The sequence below is a fragment of the Marmota marmota genome, unplaced genomic scaffold, assembly GCF_001458135.2.
Source record: "Marmota marmota marmota unplaced genomic scaffold, marMar, whole genome shotgun sequence".
NCBI classification, from domain to species: Eukaryota; Metazoa; Chordata; class Mammalia; order Rodentia; family Sciuridae; genus Marmota; species Marmota marmota.
Window position 1 is genome coordinate 19,270,520 of NW_026000164.1, and position 23,438 is coordinate 19,293,957.

General features: G+C 40.3%; 1 protein-coding gene and 1 non-coding gene across 27 annotated transcripts in view; both read left to right on the plus strand.

Moving 5' to 3' along the window:
- Positions 1 to 23,438, plus strand: part of LOC125611641 — a 187,070-nt gene that overhangs the window by 96,400 nt on the left and 67,232 nt on the right. For 24 of the 26 annotated variants that reach the window (XR_007341855.1, XR_007341879.1, XR_007341877.1 and 21 more), the window contains one exon: positions 5,494 to 5,550. The exons of the other annotated variants lie outside the window; for them this stretch is intronic. The gene's annotated coding sequence lies outside the window, so the exon portion shown is untranslated. The remainder of the gene's footprint in view (positions 1 to 5,493; positions 5,551 to 23,438) is intronic. 26 annotated transcript variants of the gene reach the window in all.
- Trnaa-agc lies at positions 21,543 to 21,616 on the plus strand. Its single transcript has one exon. It is a non-coding gene; the product is annotated as a tRNA-Ala (tRNA).

The window sequence follows — 23,438 nt, forward strand, 5'->3', positions numbered from 1 at the left end:
ATTGCCCTGACACCAGTCTGGGTTGGCTTGGGCTTTACAGAGCCCTGAGACCATTCTGTTGTCACCCCAGGCAGCAGCCCAGAGAAGGAAGGGGAAGTAGAAGTGTAGGAGATAGGATGGGCATGTGTTTCTGGCCCCCACATTCAGGAGGAATGGGGAGAGGAAGGCCAGGTGGCCAGTGCTGAACTGGATACCCCACAGAAGCAGAGTCGCGCACACAGGTCCAAGTGTCTGTGGGAACTGTGCCAGTGTGGCTTAGGGAAGTCCTTTCGAATAGTAATTATTGTTACTAGCAGTGGTTCTGTGGTTCCCAGATTTATTCAGTTGTCTGTCGCCCCCCTGAAAAGTCCCAGGCAGAATGGCTCTTCATTGAAGTCAGCACAGAACACATTTGTCATGTTTTAGAATTGCCATTGGTGGGCTAAAAAGGCAGGTGAACTGGATATTAGATTCTCAGAAAAAAAAAAAGAACAAACATTTAAATAAAATTTCCTCTGCACTAGTTAGTAATGAGAGCAAAGGCTTGCATGAATTAGGGAAAGTGTCAAGACAGCGTGCTTTCTGGGATGTGGAGTTCTAACATGCAGGCTTGCAGAGGTTTGCTGGGATGCTTTGTCAGTAGATTCTCGACCTTGCTTTAATGATATTCCAGGCTTTAGGGAAATACTGTGGGCACATTTTCTGCAGGCTTCCTAGTAACTACAAAAGATAGTAGTTTATTTTTCATATAAACTTATAGAGAAAATTATTTATATTATTAAGTAACATATGTATAGTTGTGCATAAATTTAAAGCAAGTTATTGGGGCTGTTTCTGAACAGGCAGCTACAGCAATAGTAGATTTAAACATATATAAAATGATAAACCTTAATGAAGGCATTAGTAATTCCTGTCTTTCTGTGTAGAATAAGCTCTTTCAAATTAACTTCCCTCCCAGTATCAGAATTCCTTCCTTCTGCAGTATACATGACAGATGATAATTTAGGCATCACTGTCTCTCTTGGCCTTCTTCCTTCTGTTATCCAGTGCATGCTGTGCAAATCAGTCTGGTCAGTAGTGTAGCTATACAGGTAACTAGCTCGTGCCCCTGCCCTCCAAGATCCACTCTAAGTATCCACAGGAGACAGAGATGGTGCCTGGAAGGAACATGTCGAAACCACTTGCCCGAGGAACCAGCTGTCCGTTCTCTGCTCAGAGCTGGGAGAGTGCAAAATTCACAGAGAAGATTGGGTCAAAGCCAAGTTTCCAAGCCCTGGAAATGAAAAAGAATTCTAGAGACATAAAGTTGTGAAACCACCTTTGGGGGGTGACATGCAGCGAGGTCTGTGTGCTAGAGAGGAACAGGGTAGTAGGGCAAGGCTATCTCCTCAATGATGGGAGTTTGTTACTTTGCAAAGGATTTCCTTATATTACACCCAAGCCTGTCTCCTTTTCTGGTTCAAATTGCAGGAGCTGTAGAAAATGAATCTGTCTGTTCTCTGCCATGTACCTTTATGTGTAGGTGGTAAAGTTTGCCCCAAGCTGTGTACACCTTTACCCTTAATAGATTATGGTTAATAGTTTTTTGGGTTTTTTTTTCCTGTATATAACCCTCTGGTAATTTCAGTTGGTCCTTTCATAGTCTGTAAATGATTGATTGTATGCTCCGAGATTTATTTCCAAAACCTGTTTCTGCCACAGTACCCTCCCATCTGTCCTGGGGCTCCTTTCTTCTGGGTGCCCCCCTCTCTGGTTTTGTAGTCGTGGAGAGGGAGGAGGGAGCAGCCTTTCCTTCACTTGAGGACTTCACTCGGCCTGTTTCTATCACACCAGGTTCTCTTAGCCATTTGAGGGCTTTAGAGAAACAAAAAGTTTCTAAAGGGCTTCCCTAGAAACATGCTGGTGGTCCTTGTTCTAAAGAAATAGTATTTAAAAAACTCACCACTTTTACTCTTCAGAAGCAAACTAAGAAATATATGCTGTGAAATATTAATCAATACGAATTAGGGTGAACTAATAGCTCAGAAGTTAAGAGTTGAAGTATGTACATAATTATACATATTATATTTTCACATGAATTCTCTGTATCAGAATCTGCGTTTTTATCAAGTCCCCCAGGCAATTCACGTGTACATTGAAGTTTGCAAAGCTCTGCTGTAATGTGGCATGTAGTCCCTGATTCTCCAGGAGCGATTACCTGTCTTACCACAGTCTGAGGGAAACTGAACAAATAGGGCACATTAGCTGAGGGAGTTTAATTGAAACTCAGAGTTTAATTTGGTTTTGAGACCAGGCTAACCAAAAGGGTTAAACTAGTCTGTTTGGGGAAGGACAGGGATTTGTTACTGAGCTGGTGAGATCCTCCATGGCTTGACGTCAGTGGTGAAGGGCTGAGTCCCTGTCCTAGAGCAGAACGGTTTTCATGACAGTTGTGTGCAGGGACCTCCCTGAATCTTTCTTTTTCCCCTCCCATTCATCAATAGACAGATTTTGGAGAATTTCACCATGTGCGTTTTACTTTCCATTACAATCATCATGCATTCCTCAGGGACCAAGTCTTAGTGCAGAAAAGTGTGGCTTCCTTAAGGATGTCCCATGCGTTGCTTTTGAGCTGACCCCAGACTGCGACAGCCAAACCATTTCAGGATTAGACCATATGGACCTGATGCTTGGTGACCTCTGTTTGGTGTTTATTCTGCTATATGTCCCTTGATGTTCAAGGGGAAAAATGTGTGTTAATGGCGTTGTTAACCACCATGGCCAGATGACTAGAATGGTTTTTCTCCTTAGATAGAGAAGAGGTCTTTTATTTTTTAGAATTAAAGAAAAATGCCAATATATGGTGATGACCTAATATAGGAAGTACTTGTATGTTCAATTCTTTTATGTGAGATTTTTGTTTATTGTTGATCTCTTCCACTATCTGTGATAATCATGTATTCTGTACTAGATTAAAACCTTTTTTTTTTTGTAAAAGTGATAATTAAAACAAATACAACTAGTGATTGTGTTAGCTAGCTTTCATCACTATATCAAAATGCCTGAGATAATTAACTTACAAAGATAAAAGGTTTATTTTGACACAGTTTTGGAGGTTGTAGTTTATGATCAATTGGCCAAATTGTTTCAAGCCTGTGGTGAGGCAGCACATCATGGTGGGGTGGGTGGGCAGGCAGAGCAAAACTGCTCACTTCACTGTCAGGAGGCAAAAGAGAGAAAGAGGAAGGGGCCAGGTTCCTACAGTTCCCTTTAAGGCACACCCCCAACATCCTAAGGACCTCCCACAACGCCCCATCTTTTAGAGGTCCCAACACTTCGCACTAGAGTTACCCTGAGGACCAAGTCTTTAACACATGGGCCTTTGGAGACCAAGATACAGACTGTAGCAGTGATGAAAGTATGAGGACCCCTGGACTCAGCCCTTAAGGGAGTCAGAATTAGCCCCAGGGCATTTCCTTCAGATTCCAGGAAGAGCCCAAGGACTTCTGAGGATCCCCTTGCTGTAGCCCAAGCCACACCCATCCCTAACTCCTGGATTGTCCCCAGAGCCCAGGGAGGGGTCCTACTGCTTCCTCCCTGGCCCTCTCTCCAGTTTGTTCCCAGCACAGCAGCCAGAGCTCACCGTGCCTCTGCCCAGAACACTACAGCTGCATCCCACGGCTCCCAAGACAAAAGCCAAAGGGTTTGGGGCCATAGTATTACTTAACCTCTGACCTTACCTCCTGCGACCAATTCCTTTGTGTGCTCCAGGACAGGCAGACCTCACTTCAGCCTCGTGGTCCTTGTACTTGCTGACCCTTCTGCCTTGGAACACTCTTTCCCAAAATATCTGCATACTGTCTTCAGGTCTTAGCTCCTAGGGCAGTTTCTCATTTAGGCCTGCCTTGATCATGACTAAGTGTTTATCCCTCTACACACACACACACACACACACACACACACACACACATACTCTTTCTCTCTCTCTCTCTTTCTTTCTCTGTTTCTCTTTCTCTCTCACTCCCATGTGTCGTCCTCTGCTTTTTTCTTTGTTTCTTGTTTTTCAATGCTGGGGATTGAACCCAGAGCTCCTACATAGTAGGCAAGCACTCTACCATGAGTGGCACCCCCAGCCTTCTTTAAAGTTTTGTTTTGAGACAGGGTCTCGTTATGTTTCCTAGGCTGGCCTACAATTTTCCTAGGCACAGTAGGGCATGCCTGTAACCCTAGCAATTTAGGTGGCTGAGGCAGGAGGATTGCAAGTTGCCAGCCAAGGCAATTTAGTGAGGCCCTGTCCAGATAGATAGACAAAATCAAGCCAACAGGGCTGGGATGTGGCTCAGTGGTAGAGGACCCCAGGTTCAATCCTCAGTACTACAAAATCAAAACAATCCAGCTTGTGCTCCCCTGCCTCAGGCTGGAGGCAGCTAGGATTGTGGGTGTGCCCCACCATACACAGCTTACTTTTCTTCATAGCACTGTCAGCTAAGGTGCTTTATGATTTTCCTACAGATTCATTGTTTGTCTCTTCCCAGAATGTTACCTCCAGGGCTCTGTCTTGTTCAGTGTGTCCCCAGCACTTAGAACCATGCATGGCTTATTTGAAGTACACACTGTTTGTTGAATAAATGAATGGAATTGGCCCTCTTTAACCTCATGACTAGATATGACTTGTACAGTCCCTTGCATTATGGGGTTTCTTTCCACCAGTTGTGTTCTCATTCCATCTCCTAAGAGAACTGAAATTAGGAGAAACAGCTTTTAAAAATTAGCCGCAGCTGTGAGCCATTTAAAAATTCTGTGCAGTGAGTTGGGAAATGCCAATTAATTGTTGAGTCGTAAGGCAAATGGGTAAATAGCGGAGTCAGCATACCCCAGTCTCCTGTGTGCCATGCCCTGGGGAAGGGAGGGGGTGTAGCAAAGGGCGCTTCTCTAGGGACCATCACATTTCCCCTCTGCCCAGCCCCTCAGTTGTGGCAGTGCCTGAAGCAAACTCAGTCTTTTCCTGTCCTGTTCTGAGAGAGTGTGCACATCCATTTGCCAGTGTTGTCTTGTTAAGGGCTTCCTTTGGCTGCTGTGTTTTCTTTTTTGTTGATGGTGTTTCTTAGTAACCCACTGCCAGAGTCCCCTCTGCAGAGTTGCTACTTAAACATGTCTTGAACTCTGTGCAATTTCTCTTTTAATAGCTTAAGATTTACTTTGCTCATCTAAGTATAGGAAACAAAAAATCTATATAGACATCAATGTAGACAGAGCCTATCTCATTACCAGGGCTCCTGGAGTGGGCACAGTGGGGAGGATGATGCCCACTCGGCAAAGCCCACATGGTCTGCTGGCAGAATTAGCCCAGTGTTGGTGATGGATACAGTGGGTTCTAATAGCCCAGAGCCGTACGTAAGCCATATTGAACAACCATGAGACAGCTAGAATAATGGACTGTAGTTTAATGCTTCTAGATTTGGAAAATAGCAAAGTAGGATGTGAAATTTATGCATTTGTGCTGGCCACTAACAGTATTCTCCTTGTCTTTTCCAGCCAAAAAATGAAACAAGTAGAAGTACTTTTAATGGAACAGAATAAAACACTGAGCAGGTAACCGAAATTAACAAAGAGTTATGTATATATTTGTTATGCACATTAAAATATAGTCAATAGTATATAAATGTTTGTTATTATTCTAATAAGTTCTTTTAAATGTACCCAAACCCCAAACACACCAATTATACTCACACACACATACCCAGAAACACACACAAATTCCCAACAAAACCATGAACTTTGCCCCTAAAGCCATGAACATCACTGGAAGTTCTGACGTGGCCCCTCTATGGCCTGTCATAATGATCCTGAGAAACTTCACGTCTTGATCTCTGAGCACCCATTTGCTTTTGTTTTTGAACATCCACTCATGATGACCTTCTTAGTGTCAGATCAGATTCAGTTTTGAAATAAAACAAGGTTCTTTAAAATTCTTGAAGTTAACTATCATTGGGAAACGGAGCAGCTTAGTTTACAGGTGGCCATGGAACTTGCATAGGGATGGTCACTAATGACAGCAAGGGTGACATTAAGAATAGCACTCCCATTTCTCCTGAGGGTGGCAAGGGATAACTTGGAGTAGGAAAATCCAAACTGTTGAACCTGCCTTGGTAGCAGCTTCACGTCATAGAGCTGTTAGTGCCAATGAGACCTCCTGACACGCTCAGCTAACACTAACAAGGGGCACACCATGTGTCGAGTACTCCTTTTGGTAATGGGATTTAATGTTGAATGCTGCCTTTCTCCTAATTCTGTTTGACATCTCTTTGGATTTGTACCAATTCCTGCATATTTTTGGCCTCTGTTCAGAGACTTGGGTCTCCTGCCCTGGGGAATGCTGCAGATGCTGCTGTCCCCTCCTGTCCAGCCTTTCTGCCTTCCCTGACCCCTCTCCTTCAGCATTTCAGCATCTCTTTACTTGGAGTGGGGTACACATGCTGGAAGCAGGACCCACGGTCTGACATGGCAGTTAGATGTTTGAGGTCTCCCCTTTGCTGCAGTCCGGCTGCAGCAAAATAACCGGGGGGGTGACAAACAACTTGTGTAGATTGATACAGCAGGAGTGGGACAGGAGGGGTATATATACATTACACACAGCTTATCTTAATTAACATAAACTAGATACAGCAGTCAACCAATAAGGAATCTCCACACTTAATGGCTCGCTGGCGTTACTTCACAAACCACTCCCCCTGGCGAAATGCCAGGCACCATCTTGACTTGTTTACAGACCCTAACACCCCTTCAGCTGTTAACTTGTTTGGAGATTTCGTAGTGGATGAGATTAACTTAGGGGAGGTGGGCCTGGGGGTGCACTGAATAGGTTGATGGCTCTCAGGCCTTTCTTCTAGAACCCACAGGAGGAACTACAGGTTATTTTAGGACCCAGCACATACATTTATGCATATGGGGGTTTTCTAGTCTATTGTATTCTGTCACTTTTTGTCTTTTTCTCTTTTCTGTGGCTGGTCATAACATACACATTGTACTTCATACTCTTCAGTGAGTTGTCCTTTGACGGACTTGTGATACTTTAGTGCTGTGGTGGGGATACACACTTTCATGCCCTTCTGCCCATGTCCTGCACCAATGTGCTCAGTCTGTGTCCCCCACACACTTCAGACCTGCCTCAGCTCTATTTGTGCACTGAACTCTTTCCTTCCTTTGGTAACAGAAACAGCTTCTGTTTCTATTTTCTCACATACCAGTCCCTCCTCAGCCTTATTTCTGTTTGAACTTTGATGTTCTCCTCCTGACCAAGAGCCAAGAATCTTGTTACTTATAATTTAAATGAAATAGATCTGTCTCTACTGTTAGGTCTTGCATGTTAAATAGCATTTTCAAAACTCATTTTTCATTAAGTCCTATAATGTTTAGACCCTATACTCAGTTTCTCAGAAGCATAACTCTTCTGATGGACCAATCTCATGATCCATGCCCTTAAATGTGCAGGGATTGCAGTTAGAGCAACCATGGGGTCTATATTGGTTGGTGCTATGGACTGCATAGAGACACCTGCTGGCCAAATGTAGTGTTGCACTACTTTTCTGTTCTGAATATCACATTTTAGGACCTTATGTTTTCATAGTATGTTGATAAGAACTGAGACCATATGGGGCAGTGGGGACAGAGGAGGGATATCATAGTAAAACCTTGAGTCCTGTGCTTCATATATTTGTAATGGGGCTATGAAATAAAACACTCACAGGCCTGGATTCATTTAAAACTTTTGGAAATGATACTTTACTCTTCCAAGATAGTTAAGAACTTACTTTTTAAATGGAGTAGCTTTGCAGCTTGATTTGTTGTAGGAGAGGTCCATTTTGGTCCTAGTTACAAGTCTTGTGCTGGAAAACTAAATATAAAATCTATTGCTTCTTGCTCAATTCACAATAACTAAACTAGGGAACCAGCCTAGGTACCCTTCAACAGATGAATGGCCAAAGAAAATGTGGTATATATACACAACGGAATATTACTCAGCTATAAAGAAAAATGAAATTATGGCATTTGCTGGTAAATGGACAGAACTGAAGGCTATCAAGTTAAGTGAAAAAGCCAATCCCCAAAAACCAAAGGCTGAATGTTCTGTCTGATATGCGGGTGCTGATTTACAATAAGGGGGAGGTAGAGAGAGTAGAAGTATTTTGGATTAGACAAAGGAGAATGAAGGGAAGGGAGTGGGAATGGGAATAGGAAAGATAGGAAAGCAAGGTCTGATTCATTCTGTTCCTATACGAATACATGACCAGTGTACTCCACATCACATACAATCACAAGAATGGGAAGTTTATTCCATGTGTGTATAATATGTCAAAATACATTCTACTGTCATGTATACCTAAAAAGAACAGAAAAAAAGTCTATTGCTTCTTTACTTCAAAGCTCTAGTCAGAATATCATAGTAATTTCTTTGCAGTACCCATTTAGCAAAATTCTCAATTGATTTCAAAGGTACATTTATTCATAAAGGAATTATAATTATGCATACCTAAGATTACTCCATGGGCTCAACAAATTGTAAAGATTATATTGTGTAAAGTGGTTCTCTTAAGCAAAACTAAACCAATAATTCACCTGATTTTGAGGGATAGTTCTAAAGTTGACAGAGAGTAAGCAAGACAGTATACCCTTAGTTTTCTGTTCTAAAAAAACCTCATTTGAGTAGTCATAGAAGTTTCTACATATTTTGTTGTTGAAGCCAAGCCAGAGTTGCTCATTTGGTCTTCTCATATGCTCTTATTTCACTTATGATTAATAAAGTCTTTCTGTGTCATTGTAAATACAGCACATTCACTGAAAATTAGTCAAGTATTAGTGCTAATGATGAACACATTACAATTGGATACTTTGTTACACAGTATCTCAGATTTGGATGTATTTTGAGAGAAGAATAAAGCAGACTTGATAGCTGCTAGATCTCAAGATGTCTGTATCAAAATCATTTGAGGAAAAAAAAAAGCTGGGTGTGATGGCACACACCTGTAATCCCAGTGACTCTGGAAACTGAGGCAGGTAGATTGCAAGTTTGAGGCCAGCTTTGGCAACTTAGCAAGACTCTGTCTCAAAATGAAAAAAAAGGGTGGGGGTTGTATCTCAGTGGTAGAGCACCCCTGTACCCCTAAAAATTCTTAGAAAAATATTAGGATTTCATTTTGATTTCCCTCTGATTTTTAATGAGACAGTTTTTAATGATTCATGAATTTTTTCCAGTAAATTAAGGGAATAGAATAGTAAAATTTTCTGACGTTTTCTTCTTAGCTTTGAAGTAAGGGATATTAACTCCTTGGACATCTCTTCCCCAGGTGTATTCTTCCTCCTTTGCTCACCATTTACCTTGAAGATTAACTGAACCAATCCATTGTGTAAGATCTTCTGCATTTATGTAGTTTGTCTTGAGATACAGACAGTGCATCATGTCTTCCTGGAAGAGGGTGTAGAAAGCTCTGGGAGATGCAGTGGATCTGGCAGTTGGATCATTTCAGGGCAGTTGGAAGACAGTCCTAGGAAAAGACCAGAGGAGCTGGACTAACAGGTGGTTGAGAGCCTCTGTCGAGATGAGGAAAAGCAGAAAAGGGAAGAGTTTTGCAGTAGTGATGATAAGTCCTGTCCTCAAAGAACTAAGCAAGCAGCTCTGATATAAAAGCCTTGCAGGCAGACCTCTCTGCCCTTCTCAAGAGGGCCATGTGCCTTGCCCCCAAGTTGCCCTTGAGCTGGAACGTCTCAGTTCCTTGACCTTGTGATGGCCACTGCAGTTCATTCTTCTCTTCCCTTGGCATTGTCTTTCCTGTAGCCTTTTGAGACACCCTTCTACTTTTTCCTCATACTTCTCTGATTACTTCTTCCAAGTAATTTAAAAGCTACCCTAAAATTTTGGTATTAGCTGTGGGTCATTCTTTTGTCCCATTCCATTCTGGGTTGATGAATTTAAAAATTAGCGCAACATAGGTAAGAGCCAGGTGCCTGAGAAGTAATGTTAGAGAGATTTCAAATACATACTTCAAAATCACTTTATTTGTATCCCTAAATGCTGGAAAAAAACATAAGAACTTCTAAAAAGAGCCTTTAGCTAGATTTTTTTTTTTATTTGAAAGGATTTTTTTTTGGGGGGGGGCTGGGGATTGAACCCAGAGCCTTGTGCATGTGCGGTAAGCACTCCACCAACTGAGCTGTATGCCCAGCCCTCTGGATGATATTCTAAGAGTGACCTCCAGCCCTATGGCTAACCAAACCATAAGCAGCAGAGAAGCACTGAGGATGTCTGTAAGTCCCCTTTGCCGGTAGTGTTCAGAGCGTACAGAAGAGGGAGCTAAAGCCTCACCCCTGCTGCAGCTCTGGCTCAGGAGCCTTTGTCTTTTCTCTGCTCCACACGAGGAGGTTGAGGTAGGGATGGAGGGAGAGGATTGCACAGGCTTCAGAGCATGGCAGGAGGACCAAGGACAGGAATGGTGATTCAAGGGGACAAATTATGGAAGAAATGTACACCATATTTGGGAACATAAAATAAGTATTCTTGAGTTTAATAACCCCAAACGAGAATAAAAGCACATATTTTTTTAACAATATTGTAGACTTTTCCAACTTTTCCGGCCATTTTCCTTCTTGTTCTGAGAAGGAAACTAAAGTGAAAATAGAAACTGTTATTCCTTTTACCAAGAAACCTACTAGAGGAACCGTGAAAAGTACAAGGACCTCATCAAGTAACTTTTTTTTTAAAGGAAAAAGGGTGAATAAAAGAAAATAATAGCCAAAACCCAGATGAGATGGTATATTAAAAATTGCTGCTTTTGAATTTCAGTGCTTAACAATGCTGAGATCTTAAGTATTTATGTTGTTGCTCTGAAATAATGTACTTTGTAAGTACTTTTAATACATTGTTACTCCTGTGGTTGCTGTATGCAAAGGTACTTAAAGCACTCAGTGAATTCTTGTAGTTGTTTCTTAGAGTTAGGGGTTTTGATCTATTTGACATTTTTTTTGGTGGTAATCTGGCAAAGAAAACAATCATGTTGATAATATTTGGTGAATAATATCCTGTGTGCTAGGCATTGGCTGAAAGCACAAGGAGAAGCCCTACTGTCATCCCAGTTCTACAGACCCCTGCATGATATGGAAAACTGTTGGGGTAGGTTATACCTATCTGGGAATCAAATCATGACCATAGTCTCATCAGAAATTGGTACTAACTGGCTCCAAATAATATTGTGACAGTGTTTAAAGTTTTAAAAAGCTTTTGGTTTTACATAGCTGATTAACTGTGATAGCCATACAAAGATAATACTAAGAAGTCATAATAGGTTTAAAAAAAACTCTAGTTTTCCTAATTTCAGAGCATTATCTTAATAATTTGGTATTAGTAAGTATTTGCAGTTTATGGATCTACTGTGTAGTCCTCAGAAATAGAGTAATTAAAAGTATCATTGCTACTTAAAATGCGTGTAACCAACATGGTATTTGTGCATCAGCTTATCAGGTGTGCCTACGTTAATGATTAGGAAAAGTGTATGGAGAAATGGAAGTGCCATATCAGATGTTACCACAGCATATTTCCCATTTCCCATCAGTACTGCACGAGGGTTCCAATTTTTCCACATCCTTCTCAGCACTTTTTTTTTTTTTTAATAAAAGCCATCCTAAAAGGTGTAAAAGGGATATCCCATTGTGGTTTTGCTTCATGTTGCCCTGAAGAACCTGTCAAGCACCTTTTCATGTACTCGATGGTCATTATATGTCATCTCTGAAGAAATCCAGTTCTTTGCCCAGTTGTCATTAGGTAGGCTTCTGCTGTTGAGTTGTCGGAGTTCTCTGTGTGTTCTGGACAGTAGCTTCTTATCAGATATCTGGTGGCCTTTTCATGGTCCTGGTTACCTCCTTGTCTCTGCAGGGCTTTTTAGCTGGGTCAGGTCCCGCTTGTCCGCCTTCACTTTCATTACAGAGGCTTTTGTTGTCATATATTTAAAAAAAAAATCATCACTTAAACGAATGACATAAAACATTCCTCCTATGTGTCCCCCTAAGTGTTTTATAAATTCAGGACTTACATTTAAATCTTTTAACTCATTTTATTTGATTTGTGTGTGTGTAGAGTATAAGATATAAGTTTTGTTCTTTTGCATGTGGATGTCCAGTTTTCCCAATACCATTTGAGATTGTTCTTTCTGGGTTCAGTTGGTTATATGTGTTTGGGTTATTTCTGGCCTTTTTTCTCATCCACTGGCCTGTATGGCTGCTTTATTGTTTTAATTGTCCACTCTAAAATCATGTGTAAATACTGTATGTCTGCCATATTGTTTTAATTGTCCACTCTAAAATCATGTGTAAATACTGTAGCTTTGTAATACATTTGGAGGTCAGAAAGTGTGATGCCTCCAGCTTTATACTTTGTCAAGATTGTTTTGACTATTGGGGTCTTTTGTTGCTCCACTTGAATTTCAGTGTTTTAAATATGGGTTGCATTAAATTTGTAGATTGCTTTGGGTAATAGGAATTTTTAACAGTATTATCTTTGGATCCATGAACATGGTATATCTTTCCATTTATTTATGCCACCTTTAATTTCTTTCATTAATCTGATATAGTTTTCAAGTACAAGTAATTTAAATATTAAGCTTATTTGCAAGTGTTTTATTGTTTTGGGTACAATTATAAATGGGATTCAGTGATCCCATTGTGAGTATATATCCAAAAGAATTAAAATCAGGATCTCAAAGAGATCACTTCCATGTTCACTGTGAATCATTTACAGTAACCAAACTATGGGAAAAACCTATATGTTCATCAATGAATGAAAGGATAAAGACAACAGGGTGTGTGTATCCTCCCCATCCCTGCCCCACATACCCAGTGGAATATTATTCAGCCTTAAAGAAGAAAGTCTTTCCAAATGGGACAACATAGATGAACCTGAAGACATTATGCTAAGAGAAATTAGCTAGTCACAGAAGGACTCCCTGATTCTACTTATAGGATGTTATCTAAAATGGTCAAACTCAGAGTAGAATGGTGGTTGTCAGGGGCTTAGAGGAGAGAAAAATGGGGAGTTTTTGTTCAATAGGTCTTAACTTTGTTAGGCTAGATGAATAAAGTCTAAAGAGCTGCTTGCACATCTGTAATGTCCAAGACTGCAGACAGTTAACACTTAAATCCATTTTGACAAGCCTTCCTCCCCCACTATTTTCCCTAAGATTAGGTTAAGGATATTTAAGAGAGAAAATAAGTTACAGAATAATTTTTATATAGCCATTTAAGCTTGGACTGGAAGGAAGGTGAAAGGATGTTTAAGCTTTTCAATTTATAGACAAGGAAACTGGGTCTCTGAAAGCAGATGGGACTTGCACAAGACCACAGAGTTATGAAAGGGCAAAACTAGTACTGACCGGTAGATAGTACCTGCTCAACTAGAAGTTTAGTAAATTTCAAAAATGAATGTGAAGGCTAGTCTGTTATGCAGTTTTTAAAAACATACTGCTTATAAAGTGTTCATTTTAGCAAAGTGTTAGAGAAAGCAGAGCCTACCTACTTACACCCGGTTCACTGATGTCCACTCGGCTAGCTTGAGGACAGCTTCACGTGTGTACCTACAGGAAAGACAAGCCCCCACTTCGCCTCAGTGGGAGTAAAGGTTGTGCCTGGAACAACTTTCTTCTCTAACAGTGTGAGTAAATTTACGTACTGAGCCCTTGCTCCCTGAGACATTCCCTGTCTTTTTCAGTTGTGTGTACCCTTAATTCTACTCAGAAAACAACTCCTCTAATTTCTATATTCTAGAGAGGCCTCTGCCAAATTCCTTCAACCGACAAAATGCTGCTGTCTAGAAGGTTACTGTCTGCATCACTTTTTGCTGGTATAGATGCAGTTTTGATGCTAAACACTAATGTGTTGTCTGAATGCATTGTGTTTGCCAAGGCTATGGTTTTGCATTTGATTCCCCTCCCCCTGTGCCATAACCATTGGACTGTCTTACAAGTGAGTGCTCCTGCTCTCCAGGGCCCTAATGAAACAGGGTGATGGGAGCAGGAAAAACCAAGCATCATCATCATCATAAAAAAAAAAAAAGTCCCAGTGTGTTTCCACCATTTGTAAAACGTTTCGTATTGTTAAGTGCAGACATTACCATTCTTATCCAAAACTTATTTCTTAGAAGCTGACTGACTAGATCAGTACATAATTGAATCATCCTTTTATTTTTCAAAACCACAGAAAATGTGTCCCAGCCATGCAGAAAGTATTGGTTTTAGACACAATGAATACTTGGTAGAAATATACAGATTAATCTGTTCACTAAAAGAAGTAACCTAAATGTACGTAAACAGTATTATAATGGTGGACAATAGCATCGTATTTCCTGCTGCTGCTTCTCTTTTGTTGGTACTGGGAATTGAACCCAGGGGTGCTTAACCGCAGAGACACATCCCCAGCCCTTGTCATATTTTATTTTGAGACAAGGTCTCACCAAGTTTCTGAGGGTATCCCTGAGTTGCTGAGGCTGGCCTTGAGTTTGAGATCCTCATGCCTCAGCCTCCTGAGTGGTTGGAATTAAAGGCATGCAGCACGGCACCCAGCTCTTTCTGCTTCTTAGATGACTTTGACATTGGCATGTAGACAGTATTGTTCAATGAGAAATTTTATTTTGACCATACCCTATCTTAGCTGTATCTTTCAAAAGGAATGTTGAACATTCTTTGTATTCAATATTAATAAAATTATTTAGAGAGTGTATATATAAATATATAAATAAAGTATGGTGAAGCATTGTCACAGTCTACTGAAGCCTCAGATTTTTTAATTATTTGAATATTTCATTAAATTTTGAAAAAATTCTGAATTATTCTAAAATTTAATTCTCCATGTCACAAGGTACAAGCCATTTTATGCATTAATTTTAATCATAACAAGTTTGAAAGATGTTATATTTGGCTAAAAGGTGCATTCATGAGAAAATTTTCAAATTTTGTGACCAAGGTATAGTGGTCAGACAAAAAATGAAAACCCAAGTATTGATTTCCTTTTGTTCCAAAATTTATTGGCACTGGCCATTTTTAACTTGGCTTATACAAGAGGCAAGTGCTTATTATATTTACTCAGCATTTAAAAATTAAGGTTCTTATTCAAGGACCAGATTTCTCAGAAAGGAATCAGGCTACCAACAATTGTGTTGATTTTTGCTTATTTTCCCATCTGTGTAGACCCTGTTATAAGGTTTACTATATACTGAAGACAAGGGTGGTGGATGAGACTGGAAAATAATCTTTGGGCACATATCTTTTCATATTTTTATGAAACATGGTGAAACACTTGTCTCAGTATATTTTATGCCTGGAATCCTATTTGAAACCACTAAGAAACATTGCATGGGGAAAGAACAGAGGTACCCCTAAGAGCTCTGTATGGCCAGACTAGCCGCAGTTGCACTAGCTACAGGACCTGAAGGAGATGCTGGAAATGATTGACTGACATGAAGTTTAAGAACCAAACCTGAATGAATGCCTCTTATCTCTTAAATAAGAGTTAGGTTTACTACAGGTCAGTAAGGGCCCATAACATCTTATAAATTTTCTAGACAGGGAAGAAGGAATTTGAACTACTTTTTGCTGGGAAGCATGTTCAGAATGCTTCCGGGAACAATGTGGCAAAGGCTGTCTTGTGTTGCATAGACTGTGTGTTGTATGTCACTGATGGGAGCAACAAGGCTGGCTGGCAAAGCCCAGGAAGTAGTGCTTCATGTTCTTCCTACCAGTGCTCAGTCTTCTTGTCAGTTCTGCATGGGTGTGGTATTAACAGCCCAGGATACCATGCAATTAAGAGTAGAATTCTGGGTCCGGACTTCCTCGGTCCAGATACGGACTCTGCCTCATAAGTAACTGACTTCATTCTTAGGTTCTTTATCTGTAGAGCAGGGATAATGTTAACATATACTTTTCTAAGATCATTGAGAGGATCAAATGAGTTAATGATGTGTGAAGTGCTTAGAACACTCTTAGGTACACAATACACACTCAGTACATGTTAGCTATTATTATACGGCTCCAATATTTAACGGATTTGAGGCGGGATGTTTGTTTTTTTGCTTCTGCATTTTCGATTTTTATCCTGTCTCCATAACCCCTCAGGGATGGTAGACACTAAACTGGATGAATGAGTGAACAATGATTTGCATGATACCTTTAGAATTGTTGCTTAGTGTAATGCAAATGAACCGTGGTTTGTGGATTAGTTTCTAAGATAAGGACGTATGGCAGAGCCCCAATTAAAATTAAATCTATACATGATCCACCCACCTCATTTCAAACATGATTTTTAATCTCTCCTGATAGACCATTTTCTTTCCTATAACTGGCAGAAACGACTATTTTACATCATGAAAAAGTACACACAACACACACAAATGTAGTTACACTGAGTGTGATAAACTCTTATTTTTTTTTGTTTTAATTCTGCTGTTTTTAGTACATGAATTTATTTTGCAATCAATAATGTATTACCACATATTAGCCTAATTTGAATATTTTCAAGAACCAAAGAGGAAAGGATACCTTCAGTTATAGCCCAAATCCCTTCCTTTTCATTCTGTTACACACTTTGCCCTGCTTGTAGAACTGGGTTTCACCTGCCTGACATCCCCACCACACACATTTTTAAATGTCATCCATCTATTTTGTAAGATCAAAGCCTATATTGTCATTTAAAAAATCTTTAAATATTATTCTGTTTCAGATTCACTTTGGCACGTTCATAACATTAAAAATACATAAAACTAATAAAACTTATGTTAATGGTAACAAAAATTTCAGAATTGTGATACCTAGCCTCTATCCCTCCCATTCCTTCCAATAGAGTTTGAGAATCTCGTGCACAAGAATGGCTTTATTGTTAGAATGGAGCTCTGGAGGGCTTGCTTCTTTACTCTGGGCTTCCCTGGGGTTTGGCTTGGCCCTTCTTGGCCAGCGCTGTGCATTTGGGAGCTTGCTTCTATTCACGCTCTCAGACCACGAAGCTGACCACACACCACACCACACCACACCTGACTCTGGGTTCTCACTCAGTGAGTCACCAGCCAGTCTAAATAGCTACTTCTTTGCAATATTGATGAGCAGATTATTACCAGGTTTACCATCCAGAGCTTCCCAGATCATAGATGCTGCCTTGCACACATCCCGGTCACGCATGTGGCTGATCTCACACTGTCTGCTTTTGGTCAGCCCCTGGTAGCTTCCACCCCACAAGCAGTCAGGCTACCCTGGTTCAGGTCATATATCCAACACAGAACCTTTTTTTGTCAAATTGGAGGAACTTTGATTATTACATTCTCTTCTTTTCCTGCCTCTTGTAGTCTTATTCATTCTAAAGCAATTATATACTTATCACATTTCTTATATATTTTTAGTCAATCTTTCTTTCTAAGCTTTTTTTTTCTTCTTGTTTAATTTTGAAGCACCTTCAAAGGTATCTGCAACAGCTTATAAGGCAAGAGTAATGATGTCATCATATTAAGAGAAAAGAACACAGTGTGTTTGGGGAAAAATAAAGCATAAATACTAGCATCATCAGTTTGAAAGCTCTTAAGAGTCTCAGTCTGGTTCATCCTCCTCTTACTAAATCCTCCTCCTCCTTACAGTTGTAAACAGAAAGATCATTCATGTTTCTAATATTTTATTCCTTATAGAATTACTAGTATTGCACCATGGTTACAATATGCATTTCATTTCACATATATGGTATTACATATACATTATAAGTGAAATCATTTTGTGTAAGGTCCTGATTATTGTTATTAGCAGCAGTATTCTTGGGGGGGGGGGGGAGTGACCTCAGTCCTAAACCCCTGAAGTATAGGTATGTTTTGAGTAGTCAAGGACTACTTTGATGCCAGTATTTCTCTTAACCATGCTTCTAGAAAAAAGTTGACTGAGTAGCTCCCCATAGTTTCACTGTCCTTGGTTTGTAACTTGTAGTCAATTTAGTCTGAAAATATTAAATGTAAAGTTCCAGAAATTAAGAGACCACATTCACATAGCTTTTTATTATAGTATATTGTCATAATTGTTCTGCTTTACTGTTAGTTCTTAGTCTTTCACTGTGGCACAAGTTAACTTTACCATAGGTGTCTGTGAATAGGTAAAAACAGAGTGTACACAGGGTCCCCTGGCCTGCCACATCAGTCAGGAATGCTCTGCTTTCATCTGGACTGAGCAACAGGGGAACACAAAGGGCCTCAGTCCTAATGCAAAATTTGAGAACACTACCCTGACAGATGTAGTTTTTTTTTTTTAGCACAATACTTGGAACACCAAATATGCTAGATCAGCTCATACTAAAGAGTTAAAAGTCAACTTCCTTCCTTTTTGTTTAAGGATGTCGGAGTCCAGAATTATCTTTCTTAAAACAAGAGGGGGGGGCTGGGGATGTGGCTCAAGCGGTAGCGCGCTCGCCTGGCATGCGTGCGGCCCGGGTTCGATCCTCAGCACCACATACAAACAAAGATGTTGTGTCTGCCGAAAACTAAAACAATAAACATTAAAAAATTCTCTCTCTCTCCCCCTCCCTCTCCTCTCTCTCTTTAAAAAAAAAAAAAAAAAAACAAGAGGGGCATTTGGAAAAATGTTCATAAATACACTGTTTTCTAAGTTGAGCTCCCCTTATCCAGAAAGTTTCTTCAGAAACATCATGCCTTTTGGAAAAAGATTAAACTCTTGTTATTTAAATGAAAAACTATTTTCTTACCTGTTGGTGCTGTTCACATCACATTTTCCTATCTGTATTTTAGTGATGAGGTTTTTGCCCAGCACTTTGGACTTGAACTGGTTTAAAAGGAGGGGAGATGATGTAAAGCTACTCTGAAATCTGGAAAGTCACATAACCTTAGACTGAACAAAGAAGGCATGAGAATAAGAAATATGGAAAGGTTCTTCCATTCCAAAAACATTTCCGTATTTAAAAATCCTTCATGGTTTTTTGGCTGTTGAAGTGAGGTTATGCGGATCCAGCTGAGCCCTCTGTGAAGAAGGCAGCCCATGTGAACCTGCTGGCGATGAGGCATCTGGTCTATGCCACTGTGCACTTCTGGGCAAGGCATAAAGTTCCTGATGCCAAGCCTGGAACAGGAAGTAGCCAGCACCCCCCACCCCGCCCTTGCCTTCCTTTTGTTTTGGCAGTGTGCTTTATGTTTTCCACTTGCACCATCGCTTAAGGTGATGCTTGTGTTCGTTCATTCATCCTCAAGTGCTGCATCTTCCACTTTCCTTCAGCTTGAGCTTCTCTCTTCCCAGAGCAGTGGGGGCTGGGGTGATCAGGCAGACCCAGACTGGCTATCCTTTTCCCTGGAGTTACAGCCACAAGTTGTTCTAAAGAGGTTCTATAGTTTTTGTTGCTCCTGATTTCAACAGGAATCAGAAATGTGTGAATAATTAAAAAAAAAAAAAAAGATTGAGATAATTGTTCAGCTCTAGCAACAGGAAAAGGGAGTTCTCAAACTTTAAAGACAAGAACAACCTGAAATGCTAGGTGCTGCCTCAGAGACTCTTGAGTCCAGTCATAGGTAATTCTAATCCAGGTGGCCCATGGATGGCATATTGAAAACCTCCAATTGTAGAAAGATCAGTTACACTATTCTTTTTTTTTTTTTCTTGTAATCATCAGCATAGCAATTTCCTTTTGAAAGTTTTATCATCTTTTGGCAGAGTTAACATGGAGCCCCCAAACCAAGGCTCACAATTTTTGGCGTAAAATCATGCACCTACATCTGAGCAACACAAACAAACTTTGGCAGTGGTATGAGATTTATTTGTAAATTGCCAGTTTCGACATCACATTTCTTTTTTCGCTGGCGTTGCCTGTTGAAGGAGGCAGATCACTCTGTGGTTTGTACTCCTCGTGGTTTGTGTAGGATTCAGGAAAATGCCACAGGAAAACGAACCCTCTCTAGTTTTGACTCTCTTGGGCGTAGTGTATCCATCCTCTTCCTGAGATGGGTTATAAGAGGCTTGCCCTGAAGGTGGCAAATCAGCTTTGCGCACGCCTTGTCTCCCCTTAGCCAATAGCCTGCTCAGAATGTGTGTATCACCATGCGGTTCATTCGTCAAGGGGATTTCAGGCTCCAACTGCCAGCAGCCTGGAGTTTTCTGTGACTCCTGGGCTTGCATTGACTCCTCCATGACAACAAATGTGTGCGTCTGGCCCTGAGAAGAATTCTTGGTGATCTAGGTAAGGGTAAACCATAGAGATCATTCTTTATTTTTCTTCTGGGTATATTTGAGATTTTGGAAGAACTGGTCCTTGACTAGGAAGAACTCAGAACTGTCTTTTAAGTTTTTCTATCCAGACTGCTTTATAGTATTACCCAGTCTCGCCCTCTTCATGTGGAATCCATGTAGTTTCAGTTTCAAATTTTAAAGTATAGGATTACCTTTTCAAAATTTTAGAAATTAAATAGCCATAGTTGCTGGGATGCTAATGACACACAAGTTCCTGGGTTAGGACTGAGGTTTATATTATTTTTTAGGACATTGCTTTAAAAGCTAGGCAAAGAGGAAATCTGTTTGCATATGATTTGTGAAACAATGATTGTAACCCATCTGTCAGACTTTTTCCTGAGTTGAAGGCCAAATTTTTGGACATACCACATAATTCATTCTGATGTGAAGCTATGTGATTGACCCCCAAATCCCACCCCCACACACACCACCCCTCTCTCGATTTGTTTTCTAATCCTGGAATCAGCTCATCTTTCTCCTTAGGCATGTGGTTTAGTCTGTGTACATTCAGTGCAGTGGCATTTTTCTTGAAGACGTGACTAAGCCTTACTTGGATGAATCCTGCCTTTGAAAGAGATGGTGGAATTGCATCAGAAGGCATTTACAGTAAACTGCTCCCCCCTTCCTGTAATGACCACATGTGAAAGAATGCACTGAGTCTTGTTTGGAGGAAATGAGCATCGTAGAATTCTATGAAAAACTCCCTTTTTGTCATTAATTAATCAGATTTGGATGTTAACAATTTTCCAACTGGAGCAACTTTACGCTATCTAAATAAAAGAAAGCTGGAACTTTCTGCTCTATATTCTGCATGGTGTCACTAATCATCCTTAATTCAACAGAAGAAATAGTGTTGAATATGGTGACAGTTATTGAGGTGAATCTAAAACAAATGAACTTCCTCATAGACATTTTCCATGTTAAATTAACTTGTTTCACAGGTGTGTTACTGACTTGTCCTTCAGGATTTGATGCTCAGTCTGATTGGGTAGGAAGGCTGGGAGCAAACTCCAATGCCCTATAGCCAGGGCTTCTCAAGGGCACAGTGCCTCCCCCAGGAGGACGTGGTGGAAACATGTGAGGGTGTTCTGGTCATAAAATGATGGCTGTTGAAGGGGAGGGAGCCAGAAATCTTACATGTCCTGCAGCACAAAGGATACAAAGAATTGCCCTGTATCATTCCGTGTGAGTTTCATTTGTCCTGTTGTATAATCAGTGAAAAATAGTTTATCATTTTTTTAAGCCTATATTTTACTCGAAACACAACTTTGCATGCTTTAAAGTGTACACTCAGGCTGGGGATATAGCTCAGTTGGTAGAGTGCTTGCCTAGCATGCACGAGGTCCTGGGTTCAATCCCCAGCACCACAAAAAATAACACAAAAGAGTATACTCATTTTCATTCTGTTGTCCACCTATATCTCACCTCTTTCCCCCCTATACTTCTAATATGAAAAGCTTCCCTGAAATTCAAGAAAGTTAAGAAACATCTATCTTAATATGTAGTTAATTAGACCTGAAAATTGTTTACATATGAAATGGGAAGTGTTGTTTATATTATAAATTGCTTTTCTTTTAGTTTCTCCTAGTTTACCTTACATCTAGGGTATTGATGTTTTAAAAGCTGTTACCACTTGTTAATATTATCATTGAATTTTATTTTAGAGTAGTAAATGGGACATGACAGGATTTTATGTTATACAAAGGGGCTTTGGGACTAGGAGCGTTTCAAATCAGTGATCCAGTCCCTCTCTCTACTTGAAGAAGGACAGTATGCAAACCATCCAGATGGAAGGAATATTTATCTTCTTCGTGAAACTCTGCAGGGAAGATTTCACAAATGTCCGTTACTAGCCCACTGATAATGGGTTAGCATTTGGACGTCTTCCCCTTAAGCTGTTTTAGACTTTGCCCATTACTTCTTCTTTATGGGAGTCTTCATGTATCACTTTGAAAACATGACCTTTAGTTACCTTCTCTCTAAAGGCAAGGTGAAAACTGGTGTTAAGGGAAGTGTACATGGCGTGCTGTAAGCTAGCAGAGAAGGTAAAAATAGACTCTGGTTTTCTTAGCAGTGGAGCATTGTGCCACTGCTCTTGCCACAGACACATTCTGCACGTGCCATTTCAGATTTCTGACAGTGGTATAGAACAGTACATCTTAGGTAAGGTACTGTCTGTCAAGTAGAATTATTAATCAGAATTATAGCTTTGAGATTAGGGAACCCAAGCACATGCACAGAAGGCTCCCTAAGTGCTTATTTTTTGGGGGCTCTTATTTCTAATTTCATAGCTCTTTCATCGGTCTTTTTCTTGGATTGTTTCTGTTGTCGTCATTGTTGAGTGGATGTAATGATTGCCTCTTAGATGTTTTTAGGGTTACTAATAAAAGTTTTTATTTGTTGTTGGTTTGTTGTTTTGTTTTGCAGTGCTAGGGATTGGACCCAGGGCCTTGTGCATGCTAGGCAAATCCTAAAAGTTGCTTGAGTTATAAAAAAGAAAAAAAAAATTGCTCCCTTGAATTTTCTATGTCTTCCAAGGTCTTTTTGTGTTTATTTGAGTTTTCTCTCCCATATCACAGGCTTTCTAAATCTATATTTGTCTTTGGTTGTTCATTCACATTAAAAACGAAGTGGTGTTGTGGCTGACTTGAATCTGTGTGTCCGGGGTGCCTCTTGTCCTGAGCAGGCTTTACCCTGGGTGGTACGAGGCCATCAGAGCCCTGGCACTTAGCAGTTGTCAGAGTGAAGAGAGCTTGATTTGGGGGCTCTCATAACCACACTCACTGTTCAGTCCTCACCAGACATTTATCTAGCTTCCTTAGAGAATCATCTGCCTTTTTTTATTTTTATTTTTTGCCTGGAGACATGTAAACCTTAGTCTTTTCTTATAAGCACAGGAAATGAGCATGGAAGGAATAATGGCTTATATATTTTCAATTAATCTCCTTTCTGTCCTCCTTGTCTCTTCTGTCCTGTATTGTATTTGTTTTCTTTGGACCTCATTGGGATTCTCCTGAATACAGTCACTGGTCTGCCTCCACAGCAGCAGTACATCTGAGAAAGCCCACCAGTGTGAACTGCCTCTGCTTAGCTCATCAGGCAGTGCTCCTCCCTCATCTTTCCGATATCCAGATATTTATGGAAAGCTCCTTTTGCCCCTGATATTTTTTTTATTGTGGTGGATTGATATAC